Source organism: Malus sylvestris, chromosome 9 (assembly GCF_916048215.2).
Source record: "Malus sylvestris chromosome 9, drMalSylv7.2, whole genome shotgun sequence".
NCBI lineage: Eukaryota > Viridiplantae > Streptophyta > Magnoliopsida > Rosales > Rosaceae > Malus > Malus sylvestris.
In genome coordinates, this window is record NC_062268.1 from 11,441,149 (window position 1) to 11,454,053 (window position 12,905).

At 35.8% G+C, this 12,905-nt stretch overlaps 1 pseudogene; it reads right to left on the reverse strand.

The window, feature by feature from the left end:
• Positions 1–8,434: 8,434 nt before the first annotated feature.
• LOC126582795 (uncharacterized) lies at positions 8,435–12,353 on the reverse strand (annotated as a pseudogene).
• Between the last annotated feature and the right edge of the window lie 552 nt (positions 12,354–12,905).

Below are 12,905 nucleotides of genomic sequence, written 5' to 3' on the forward strand. Positions count from 1 at the left end.
AATGAACCCAATTCCCACGATCCATAAATTTTCTGAGGGAATAATAACAGACTAAAATCTAAAGCTCTATCACTTTTGTAATGAGGATTATGCTCCCTCACAGGCAAGCAACAAGATACAAAGAAATTTAAACAATTTTTTCCAATGCGTCACAATGCACATTGTCTGGCACATAAACACACATGAACATCTGGTGTACTCTATCATGTCTGATTTTATTATTTTAAACTGTTATATTGATTATAAATAAATAAACACATGTTTTAAATATTATATTTTTTTGCGATTTTTTACACATGCTATCTCGGAGTATATATGAACATATTTGACGGTTGGATTGTTGAAAATAGTTTCGTAGAATGCATATCCTATCAAATTGATAGATTTAACAAACACTTAAGAGTTAATGTTATACTTCCATTAAGTACTAGTGTAAATATTTTAAATTGAAGATGAATTCATTCATTGCATTCTTATAGGATCGAGGAGTGTAGCTGCAAAAAATCATCAAAATCAGAACTAAAATAACCGTTAAATTGTGATTTTTCATTTATAACCGTCGAAAACTTTTGTTTTGTTACCTAATCTCTGAACGTTTGTTTTTTGTGATTTTTTACGTATGTGATCTCGGAGTGTGTACAAACAAGTTTGACGGTTAGATCATTGAATAAAGTTTCATAGAATGTGTATCGTGTCAAAACGGTAGATTATGGTAGATTAAATAAACACTTAAGAGTTAATGTTATACTTCCATTAAGTATAAAATAAGATTTTGTAGTATCCACTAGTGTAAATATTTTAAATTGAAGATCAAATTCATTCATTGCATTCTTATAGGGTCGAGGAGTGTGGTTGTAAAAAATCATTAAAATTGGAGCTAAAATAACCGTTAAATTGTGATTTTTCGTTTATAACCGTCGAAAACTTTTGTTCCGTTACGTAATCTGTGAATGTTTGTTTTTTACGATTTTCTACGTATGCAATCTCGGAGTGTGTACAAATAAGTTTGACGGTTCGATCGTTGAAAAACACTTCGTAGAATGCATATCGCATCAAAACGGTAGATTAAACAAACACTTAGAGTTAATGTTATACTTCCATTAAGTATAAAATAAGATTTATCCACTAGTGTAAATATTTTAAATTGAAGATCGAATTCGTTCAATGCATTCTTATAGGGTCGAGGAGTGTAGCTGTAAAAAATCATCAAAATCGAAGCTAAAGTAACCGTTAAATTGTGATTTTTCATTTATAACCGTTGAAAACTTTTGTTTTGTTACCTAATCTCTTAATGTTTGTTTTTTGTGATTTTTTACGTATGCGATCTCAAAGTGTGTACAAACAAGTTTGACGGTTGGATCGTTGAAAAACGCTTCGTAGAATGCGTATCGCATCAAAACGGTAGATTAAATAAACATTAATGTTATACTTCCATTAAGTATAAGTGTAAATATTTTAAATTGAATATCAAATTTATTCATTAGACAATATTTATTTATGTTTTTCAAGTATTGATTAGACAATATTTAGTTTGTGTGATGACATTTTCATTGTACAATTCTTTTTTTGTTTCTTTATCGCATATTTTACATGGATTATTCTCTATTAAACCAAAAGTGTAAAAATTACCTATTAAACCAAACAATTATTTATTTAATTTTTAAAAACATACTCTATGTAAATACATATTATTTATTTATTTATTAAACCAAACAATTATTATTTTATTTTTAAATGGAATAATAAATAAGTTAAGTTCAAGTTAAAACTTGAAGTAGAAAGCAACTAGCGAAATTAAAAAGTGTCACATCTCGGCCCGGGCTTTCACCACATTCTGGGCTCGACTCCGCCGTAACACGATATTGTCCGCTTTTGGCCCCAACCACGCCCTCACGGTTTTGTTTCTGGGAACTCACACAAAAACTAACCAATGGGTCACCCATCCTAGGATTGCTCTTGCGCGAACTCGCTTAACTTCAGAGTTCCTACGGAACCCGAAGCCAGTGAGCTTTCCAAAGGCCTTGTGCTAGGTAGAGATGAGAATATACATTTAAGGCTCTTACAAGATCCTCACCCATGGGCGATGTGGGATGTTACAATACATCCCTCTTAGGGGCCCGACGTCCTCATCGACACACTTTCGGCTAAGAATTGGCTTTGATACCAAATTGTCACATCCCGACCCAGGCCCCCACCACATCCCTGGCTCGACTCCGCCGTAGCACTATATTCTTTGCTTTGGGCCCTGACCATGCCCTCACGGTTTTGTTTCTGAAAACTCACACGAGAACTTCCAATGGATCACCCATCCTAGGATTGCTCTTGCGCGAACTCGGTTAACTTCGGAGTTCTTACGGAACTCGAAGCCAGTAAGTTCCCAAAAGGCCTCATATTAGGTAGAGATGAGAATATACATATAAGGCTTATAGAATCCTCACCCTTGGGCGACGTGAGATGTTACAAAAAGTTACATCCAAAAACCAAAATAACAAGTTACAAATTATAACCCAAATAAAATAATAAGTTACAAACAAAAAAATAACACTAATATATTATATACTCATAATAAGAAGAATAATGATGATGATGATGATGATGATGTAGTTATAATAATAATAATAATAATGATAAAAATAAGTTTGGTTCTGTTTTGATAAAACCGTACCCTACAAGGTTTGCTTATTAAAACTGAACCGAAAAGTTCAGTAATTTTTAGTTTCTGTAAATTTCGGGTTCGGTTTGATTTTGGTATTTAGTTCAGAAAACGCATGTCCTAATTGTACCATGTAATGCAAAAAGAAAAAAAAACTCATGCAAAGGGCTTCTAGCTCAACTGGTTAAAAACATTCACTCTATGTCCCAAGGTCCCCAGTTTCATTTTCCTCCCTCAATATCGCATAAATACATACATATATATATATATATATATATATATATAAACATCTTGGAACGATTCTCAGAAAAGAGAAGACAAAGAAAGGTAATAAATTAAATGAAGCCAGCAAGTTGGAACAAATTTCAGATGTCATGCATAAATTTTCACTTTAGGTTCTTTACAGAAATAAGACAGAAAAGATAGTTGAGGGAGAACGGGAGAAGCTCCACACATAAAATTTCCATCTCAGTATAAGAAGACCTCTGATAAAAAGGATTGGAGTACCACAACATTATATGGAGACAATCAGGAGGATTCTTTTATGTGCTCAGCCAGATCACATGGAACTCATTACACACAAAGATACTCAACACAACGCGCCGGTTGATAAACCCTCGTATGATTGAATCTTTGCTACATTAGGAAGGTCCTTCTTGGTTGATTTAAGAAGGGAAATAATAATTTTATTGGAGCAGGTAGTGTTTTAAAAGAAAGTTTCTAGGTTTTGCACCAATCTTGCCAATGCAACCTTCGGCATGTCAACATTGAGTTTTTTTCCGGGTAAATTACACAAAACTACCTCAACTATTGGGTCAATCACAGTTTCATATCTTATCTTTAAAACATTTTAATGTCATACCTTATCTTCAAATTTATTGCAATGTCATACCTTCTGTCAGTTTATCAGTCAATTCCTCCTTTAAATGCTGGTGTGGCTTGATGACACACCCTGACCCGGAATGTCCACTAGGACTTCGAATCGAGTTGTGCTGGCCGACACTTGGAAGGTGATGAAGCCATAAAGTGTGATGATGTGGAAATATTGTGAATATATTTAAACCTAAGAGTGCCTAAATACCAGAGTGTACTGGTGAGCGGGAATGAACCCATTTTACACGTGACGTTAAAGCATAAGCAAGTACAGAAGAGTGAATTAAGAATCGTACCCTCGAATGATCCCTAATACTAAGAACCGCCACGATTCCTCGACGATAAGAAAACTCAGCTAAGAAGACCTGGAAGGTGAAGACAAAACAAAGGTGAGTGGCCCAGTAAATAAAATTTTAATAGAAACCATATAATTTTCTATAACCTCTCGCTACAACACCTGTATAATTTCCAGACTTAGAATATAAAAATATACATACATATATATATATATATATATATCAATTCAAGTCATGCTTCACATATCTATAATCATATGCTAACTTATCGCATAATCATCATGTCTGCTAGCTCATCACGTATTCACCACATATGCTAACTAATCACATATATTCATTATGTATGCTAGCATTTCATCACATATCCCATCATAATTATATGCTAGCAATTCATCACATATCCCATCATAAATATATACTAGTATTTCATCACATATCTCATCAATCATGGCTAGCATGTAAGTCAGAGTCACCTCTAGTGACCTATACGACATATTCATATCTCATCACATATCTCATCAATCATGGCTAGCATGTAAGTCGGAGTTACTTATAACATAAATGTAGTCATACCATAACCCCATCAGTTCAACTAATACTGTAAACTTCCTTGAACTTACCTAAACTTACCTGAACTTACCTGTGTGTCCTGTGTTCACCTTTGCACTTCAGAGCGTTCACAATAATTATGTGCAAGGAATATACGTATGGATATGCCATGATGAAATCTAAAATAAAAACATTTCATAGTATTTTCAATTATATAATACGATGTACTAACTATTAATCACCAAAACATAAAGTTAAAACACACATTTTTCACCAATATCCCTCACATTGCTCAATTCCTTAAACAAGGCTATTGTCTTGATTATATAATCTCATTTCTTATATGGCTGCATCTAACGCCTCGTTAGACTGCTTACGTACCGTAAACAGGGATCAAGACATTCGTAGTTCGCAATAATCATTTATTGTAATACGCATATGGATGTATCACGATGAAATCTAAACTCAACTATCTCATAGTATTTTATAACATATAAATATATATATGTCATGGCATAAATTTCTCAGTTTTTATTTAAAAGCATTTATAGAATTTTCAATCATGAAAAATACAATAAGCAAGGAAAAATTCACTCACTTGGAGTTTACGCTACAACTTCCTAGCACAAACATCAAGGCATCATGAATGATCGGCGCCTGTGACCAATTATCAAACCATATCTCAGAATTCTTGTCGATACAGTAAATAATTTACATCGCATATGAGTCTACGTAATTCGATCTAGAAGATCTACAAATCAGATCTCTGATTTGTAACTTCCAAGGATCTAAATTATGCTTCTAGAATAACATACTACAGTTTCAGAACGATCCAACGATCGGATCTCCGCCAATTGCCAAAACCAAGTGACGGTTAATATTTTATTTTACGAACTTACAAATCTAATTCGAGAATATTCGTACGTCGGATTCCTAATCCGTAAGTTCCTATATTCCTCAAATACTATGAATAATAACCTACTAAAGTTTGATGACGATCCAACGGTCGGATCGTCAATTCATATAATGGCTTATTAACGTATCTTAGAGAATTTTGGTTCTAATGATCAATCTACGTCCTTAAATTCTCAAAACTGAATTCCAGGCATCAAACGGCCCTCTGGCCACGCGCCGCTGTGGGTGGCAGTTGGCCGCCCCTACTCACCAGAAAAATCAACTTTCTCTAAAAATTACCAAAATTTGCAGATTTGAAGATCTCAATTAGTAGAACAACTTTCATACCTATGACAAAGGCCAATTTGGCCTGGAAAGGCTCCAATTTCATCAAAACCCGTCGGAACCTAGCATTGGGTGTTCTTGATTCGTCCCCAATTTGACTCCAACGTTCTAACCAATGATTGGGCATTGTTCTAGGCCTCAAGGGAAGTCTATTGGTGGTGACAATTGGAAGAAATTGCTTCAGAAATGGGAGAATTTATACAAAACCCGTCGATGTCACCATCACCAAAAGTCACGGATTTGACCCAATTTCCATTGAATCTTGATAGAAGAATGAAGGGGAAGAGGTATGGTGATGATTGCAGGTGGAAATGGGGTGAAATTCGCCTAAAAAACAGCTCGAAAACGCCGGAATTCCATCGGTTTTGAAACCTGGTTGGGTGCGGGTTCAAAGGATACGCCCGATCCTCTCCTTTTCTTTCTCCCTCATTTCCCTTCATTCCTTCTTCTGGTTGGTCACTCACTTTTCTCTCTCCTCTCCTCATTTGGTCTCTCCTTCAATTTCCAAATTGGGCAGCTTTGCCTAATCCCTTTCCCCCCTCTGTTTTTCCTTCCTCCCGACGCCTTTTTTTTTTTTTTTCCCCATAATTCTAACAAAAATTAATAAGATAATAATACTTCTAATATATACATATAAATATATATATAAATAGTAATCAAAATAAAACTATTTCTCGGTTTAGAGTTCTGTAGAACTTTAACCGTAACTCCAAATCCTCTTCTGCTTGCGTCTACGAGCCCGTGTTGTCGAATACTTAGGGGATACGCTAAAGTAAAATTTCATACGCATCACTATACCCTGATCAACGAAAATCAAAATCCTCGCCTCTAGGGCACTTTCGTAAAATCATGCCTTTAAAAATCATAAAATCGTAAAATTAGGGACGGGCTGTCACAATCTACCCACCTTAAAGAATTTCGTCCCCGAAATTGAAAATCATTGTTATACTACACTCGAAGATAGGAGTAGAAGATATATATACATAAAATAGAAATCAAGTTAGAACGTATGCCAATGGAAATATGGCATTCTGTTGCGGTTAGAATGTAATTATTCCTCTTTTATGTCTTGGAGCTCAGGTCTTCCTTCTCTTTCTAGGTATAATAATGCTACATAATAGACGGTAAAATAATTTTCCTCAAAAACGGTCGTCCTACATGACACCGTTTTCAAGGGCCTTAGGATACTACTTTCGGAAAACTGAAGTGACCAGTATACCCAAACAAGCTCAACCAATTTGTAAGCCTAAATCTCCCTTTCATAAAACAAATAAATAACTGTTGCACTTGTTTGGAAAGGTTGCTGCTCGCTCATGGGGTTTTGATCACTGGCTCACGTGCTTGCCAAGTTGATCTATTATGAATTCCCTACTAATCAAGTGTGAAATCATGTCAATAAGGCTAACAAGACACCCAAGAATTTAAGCGTCAAGACAAATTCAAGAAATCTAGAGTATACGGTATCTGAATTAATTATGCAATGTCAATGTCTAAACGGTCTTCTTGGACAACTTATCAATCTCCTAAATCACATGAGGAATATACTAGTGACTCAAAATCAACCCAATTACCTTTAACAGCATGAGGTGAGACTGAGAGCACAACCATAACTGACGCGGACTAAAATATTAAAAGTTGAAAATTTCAAAAGTAAGATAATAAAATGAGATGAATTACGACGGAATACTAAACAATTCCGCCATTGCCTCAGACCAAGAAGTAGGAAGGTCGAATTTAAGAGGCAACTAACAAGGTTTCTTGATGATCAAAAGTCACATCACGCATTATTAGAACTACCATGGATCAAAAACAATTTTCCCAAACTGTTCTTCCTTCGATTGCTACCACTTTAGAACCATCATCGAGCAAGACAGTTCTAGAGTTTTGCCATAAATAATTTCGCAGGAATTCTAATAGATGATATTCTAACAGATACTACAAAAAATCAAAACTAGCTGAAATTTCCAATCTCGAAAGGATCAATACTAACGGCGGAGGAATTATGATAGAATTATTTGATAAGAAGTGAAACACGTAACACGATGTAGTATAAATACACCAAGATGATAATTTGTTGGGTTTCTGATTGTCTGAACTTGTATAAAGATTTAGAAGTAACTTTTTCATAATGCCATCATCCTCCAAAAGTAAATAGAAAAGAAACTGTGGTTATTCAGTTTGTTTGGACCTTCTTTCCTCAACATCCCACTTCTATCTTAGTTGTTTTCACAATTGTTTTGTTTGTTGAAATTTCAACGCCCATTTTAAGGAAAGAAATCATTATCAACACTTTTAGCTTTGAGACTGAAAGAATATGGCTTTCCACTTAAGTAAATCTACCACCAATTGAACAACACATGAGCATAGCATTTGTTCAGCATCATAATTATTGGTTTTCACATTCTCAATACATACAAAATATTTCGTACTGAAAGTTGTATAATGGTACTTCCCAACTCCATTCATATGACAAATGATTATAATCATTCAAACCATTTCTCGATAGGTTAAAGATAATTCCATATCGATACTCGTATTTTCCAACTAAAACAGAATAGGACAAACTGAAAGTATTTGAGAGTAAATATGTCCTTCTCATACAACCGGAAAGATACCCTATAACGCACTCATAGCTATTGATTAAATTCTTCTACTGCCACTATCAAAACTCAGTCCTTTCCAAAAGTAAGTGTATTTAAGAAGTTCTAAGATTGATAAAGATTTTAGACTCGTTTTCCATAAGTAATTTTGTACAATTTACTTTTTTTTTTTTTTTTTTTTTTTTTTTTTTTGTAGCGGATAGTTTAATGACCGGAACATCCTGTTTTCTGCTTGCCAAAATGCCAATAGTTTAATGCTCCATGCGGAATCAGCCTGCCAAAATGCCAATAGCTTAATTTGTCGAACGAAACAGGGTAAATAAAGAATACACCGACGAAGTTCACATCTCTCCTGTTTTCTGCTCTACAAACGTATCAGTTCATTTTCAAGGCTGTTGAAAAGAGTGCACTCCTTGCTCATGATGGTTACCCGTCGGTTGGGTGACAACCGGAATATCCAAGCTACTTGCTTCTGGTTGGGGGGTCGACTTCTCTTACGTCGGCTATCCTTGCCTCTTGAGCCTGAATGTCACTCCATTCACGGTCACCAACTGGCTGTAGGTTGACTTGACCGTCAGCCATGTGGACTACACTCTCCCCTGGTACCGGAACTGCTCTAGAAACACTGAGGCATGCTTTATCAACATTTTCTTCAGACAAGTCTACATGTTTAGTCAAGGGTGTATTTCCAATATCTGAGCAAGACTCAGACTTCTCGAACACTTGCTTTGTATCTATGTGATGCCTGATAACGGGAAAAAGGTTGATTAATCAACATTGACGATAACTTGATAAGGGACAAAAAGGATTCAATGCATAATAATCCCGAGCAACTTATATTATAAAAGGCAGAAGGTACTAAACCTCTGAAGTTGTGCTTGCAACGTATTCACATATTCCAGAAGCTCTTGCTTGTCTTTCAGTGCGGCTGATTCTTTCTGCACAGCCTCCTTTATTCTAGCTTGAGCATCTGCCTCGGCAACCCTGACCTTCTCCTCTGCCCTCACAACAGCTGCTTCTAATATCACAACACGCTCTCTAGCTTTTGCGAGCTCAGAACGCCACATGTGTGCCTCTTGGAGAGCAGAATCTCTCTGCCTAGTCAATTGGTCTCTTTCTTTGCTCAAGGTCGCAACCTTTTCTTCAGAATCTTTTAACTACAAACACAAACAAAAGCCATAAATAAAGTAGAACAATCAAAAAGTTCTCCCAAACAAAATTCAGCTTTTCTTTTTCCACACTAAGAATATATTGTAATGGAAGGGGAAAAGAAAACAGATCCCTAATTATTCAAATATACTACACATTTAAGACGTAGCAAAGCTCATCATACCTTTGACAAGGAAGATTCCAGCTGCTTCGCTGAATCCTTTTTTAAGATATCAATTTCTGCACAAACAATTTTCCTTTGTTCATCAATTGTATGAGCTGCAGAGGCTGCAGCCTCAGCAGCTTCAGCAGTCTCAGTTAATTTATCTGCTATTTCTTTAATTGTTGAATCGCGTGAACGAAGGTCCCTAGCCAAATTATGTAGTTCGTCATCTTTGACCCGAAGTGTCTCCTACAGGACACAGACAGTCACATAGATGCTGGGTGAACTGTGAACATAATAATCACAAAGAGCAATTACATTTAAATGACTCTGAGAGCTTTTCATTTAGAAATAGAATATCATTCTTTAACAAACTATACTGTAAAGTGCATTTCAAATGAATATAGGGCACTGTATTCTGAGAACAGAATTATATCACAAGTAGAGTACCTTCATAATTGCAAAATCATCCATTGGCCCATCAGTTGGCTTATTGGTTATCACTCCCAAAGCATTTCTCAAAGAAATGTGCATTGCTGCTTCGATTTCCTTAGAACTCTCCGAAGCAGTTGAATTGGCAGCAGCAACTACTGCTGCAACCGTTCCTAGTTTTGCAGAGCCATTGCCACTCAAGGAATTCACAGCTTCTTTATGGGCCTTTAGAACCAATTGTGTTGCTCTGGTCGCCAGAGGAAAAAAATGAAAAAGAGCAAAAGAAGACAATATATTGGATGAAACATTTAATATCGGAAACTTTATGGTTAATCTGGCCTTAATTGAAATGAGTTGCCAAATATCATATAAGAAATAAAAGGGAAATAAAGGAAAAAGTGGAATTATTGTCAAATATGCATGTGATATATCATATAATTCGCTTATTTCACTACGGTAAGTGGCAACAGAAATTTTCAGTCTTGAGACCATCAAGCCCCTATCCTCATCATATATAATGGACAACAGCTTTCTAGTTTAAAAGACATTATACAAAAAATTCCAACAACCATGTCCATATGATGCTTGAATAATATCTCAGAGTGAAGCAACACACATACTTTATTTATTTATTTATTTCCTGATGTCACATTTAAGATAAATAACTTGCTAATATACACCTTGAAAATGAGGAAAACATGGAAAAGCAATACATTTGAGCCTGTAAAAAAATCCAACTTCACAATGGCCAACCGCATGTAATGGACGATCTTGAAAGAGAAATACAACATACTCTGGAACATAAACAATAAGTCTTCATAGTGAAATTAGACCCTAACCATAGAAAAGTTCAAATTCTAAACCCCTTGTTACTGCCCCAACCCCACATTGATAATCTACATACCTACGTCAGCTAATTCCTCATTTGGACCAGCAGCATATAATTATGTCCTCCAAAGGTATATCCTAAAGCTCATAAAGTCTATATAAGAGAGGCACAGAAAAACGAAACTGTACACTATATAACATCTACACAATAGCTACAGCATATTGTAAAGGGAAATAACTTACTGTAGCGTTGCTACCCAAGCTCTAGCTGCCCCAGGAGTCTCTGCACAAAGGAAGTAGTCCTTTTTCTGCGGGGTCCCAATATCTAAAGAATAGAGTTAAGAAGCACAAACATCCAGCTTTACAAGAGTACCTGTTTCTATAGCAGTTATAAGATACAACCTCATTTTGTTTCAACATCAAGCAAAAGTACAAGCAAAAATAAATGAGGATACAGAAACAGCAACCGTCATACTTTTGCAACCCACTGAAACCACGAACCAAAAAAATAACAGTTCATAATTAATCAAATTGAAGCCTGATGAGATGACTAATGTACAAAACGGACTACTATGAAATGCATCAATCTTACTGGAAGTTCACGGGAGATAGGGTTATTGTGCTATTCGCATCAAATGGAATGGTTCCCTTGACAGTCGGCTCATTTCTCCTAATCCTAAACCATAACAAGGTATAATGTTGGTCAATGCATTTATAAGACTTGAATTGAAGCGAAAGTCAGTGCAGAACTAACTTGTATTCCATTCTCCCTGTCGTCGGGTCTAAGATCACCCACCGCTCATTCCATTTTCTCAGCTGTTAAAGTACAAAACACAAAAAATAAGCCAATTTCCAGATTCCAGAACAAGGAGCACCACACAGACCAACCAACAAAAATCATCCCAGTATCCAGTTTCCATTTAGAACTCTTTCAAGCATGATTCATCCAAATTTCGAAATTACTGAACTTCGAAAGATTCAACCGGAGCTTATAAAACCTTAAACTGATCAAACATTCTGTAATCCGCATTATAATTTGTGCAATGAAAACTCAACTGAATCGAAATTCGGAATTTGACCCAACAAAAAAAATTTGAACTTTCGCCTAAAAATAAACTTCGGAATCACAGAAATACAATTAAAAGAAAGTGACAAAAAATGGGAGGTCCGGGGAGGATCGTACAGTCTCGGATCGCTTGAGAAGTGGACCCTGCAACAAGTTCCGACCCGAACCCGATGCGAGCTGGCGCTTGATCTTCTCCAAGCTGTTCTCAGCGTCCGCAGCTCTCTGCTCGATCGCAAAATTCACAATTCAGCTAACCCGCGAATATAAAAAAAAAAAAAATCGATAAATACATACATATATAAATGGAAGAAAAAGTAAATAGAGATAGAGAGGGGCTGACCGGAGAGGCGCCATTGGTGGTGGCCATGGAATTGGGAGGATCGAGACGATCGAAAGCCTGAGAATTTTGGGGAGTTTTTAAAGGGCTTTTGCTATGGGTGAGGTTTCTGCAGTCGTTCAGAAGGCTGTTAGGTTTGTTTCCCGGACTTGCAGGTGGAGGTGATGACGATGATGCTCTTTAGCTTAAATCACAAACTTTCGTCACTTTGTACGGTAGACCGTTAAGTATTGCAATTTGGAAGGTACCTTTTATGCCCAAATATACTAGACATTCAGCAATGCTAAGAATATCAAAAATTTTAAACTAAATGATATAGCGGTGGATTATTAGATTATTACTTAAGTATTGATTAACGTGTTTATTTTCTATTGGTAATACATCATTTGATTTACAAATTTAGTTTAAAATTTTGGTTTCCCTATCATTACCCGTACTATATTATAGTGTAAATTGTAACAATAATCTCTCAATTTTAATTCATTTACTAAAAATTCGTGACCATTGATCCCTTAACTTATCAAAACATGCAATCATAATCATTTTCGTCAGCTCCGTTAAAACTTCAGTCAATATGAGTCACGCTCCACGCACGTGAAGCTGATCCAAGGGGCAATATGGAAAACCAAATGAAAACAATTGTAACAATAGCCTCTTAACTTTAATCCATTTGGAGAAAATAATCTCTCAACTCTAATCCAATTAAAGTAATGGTCAGTC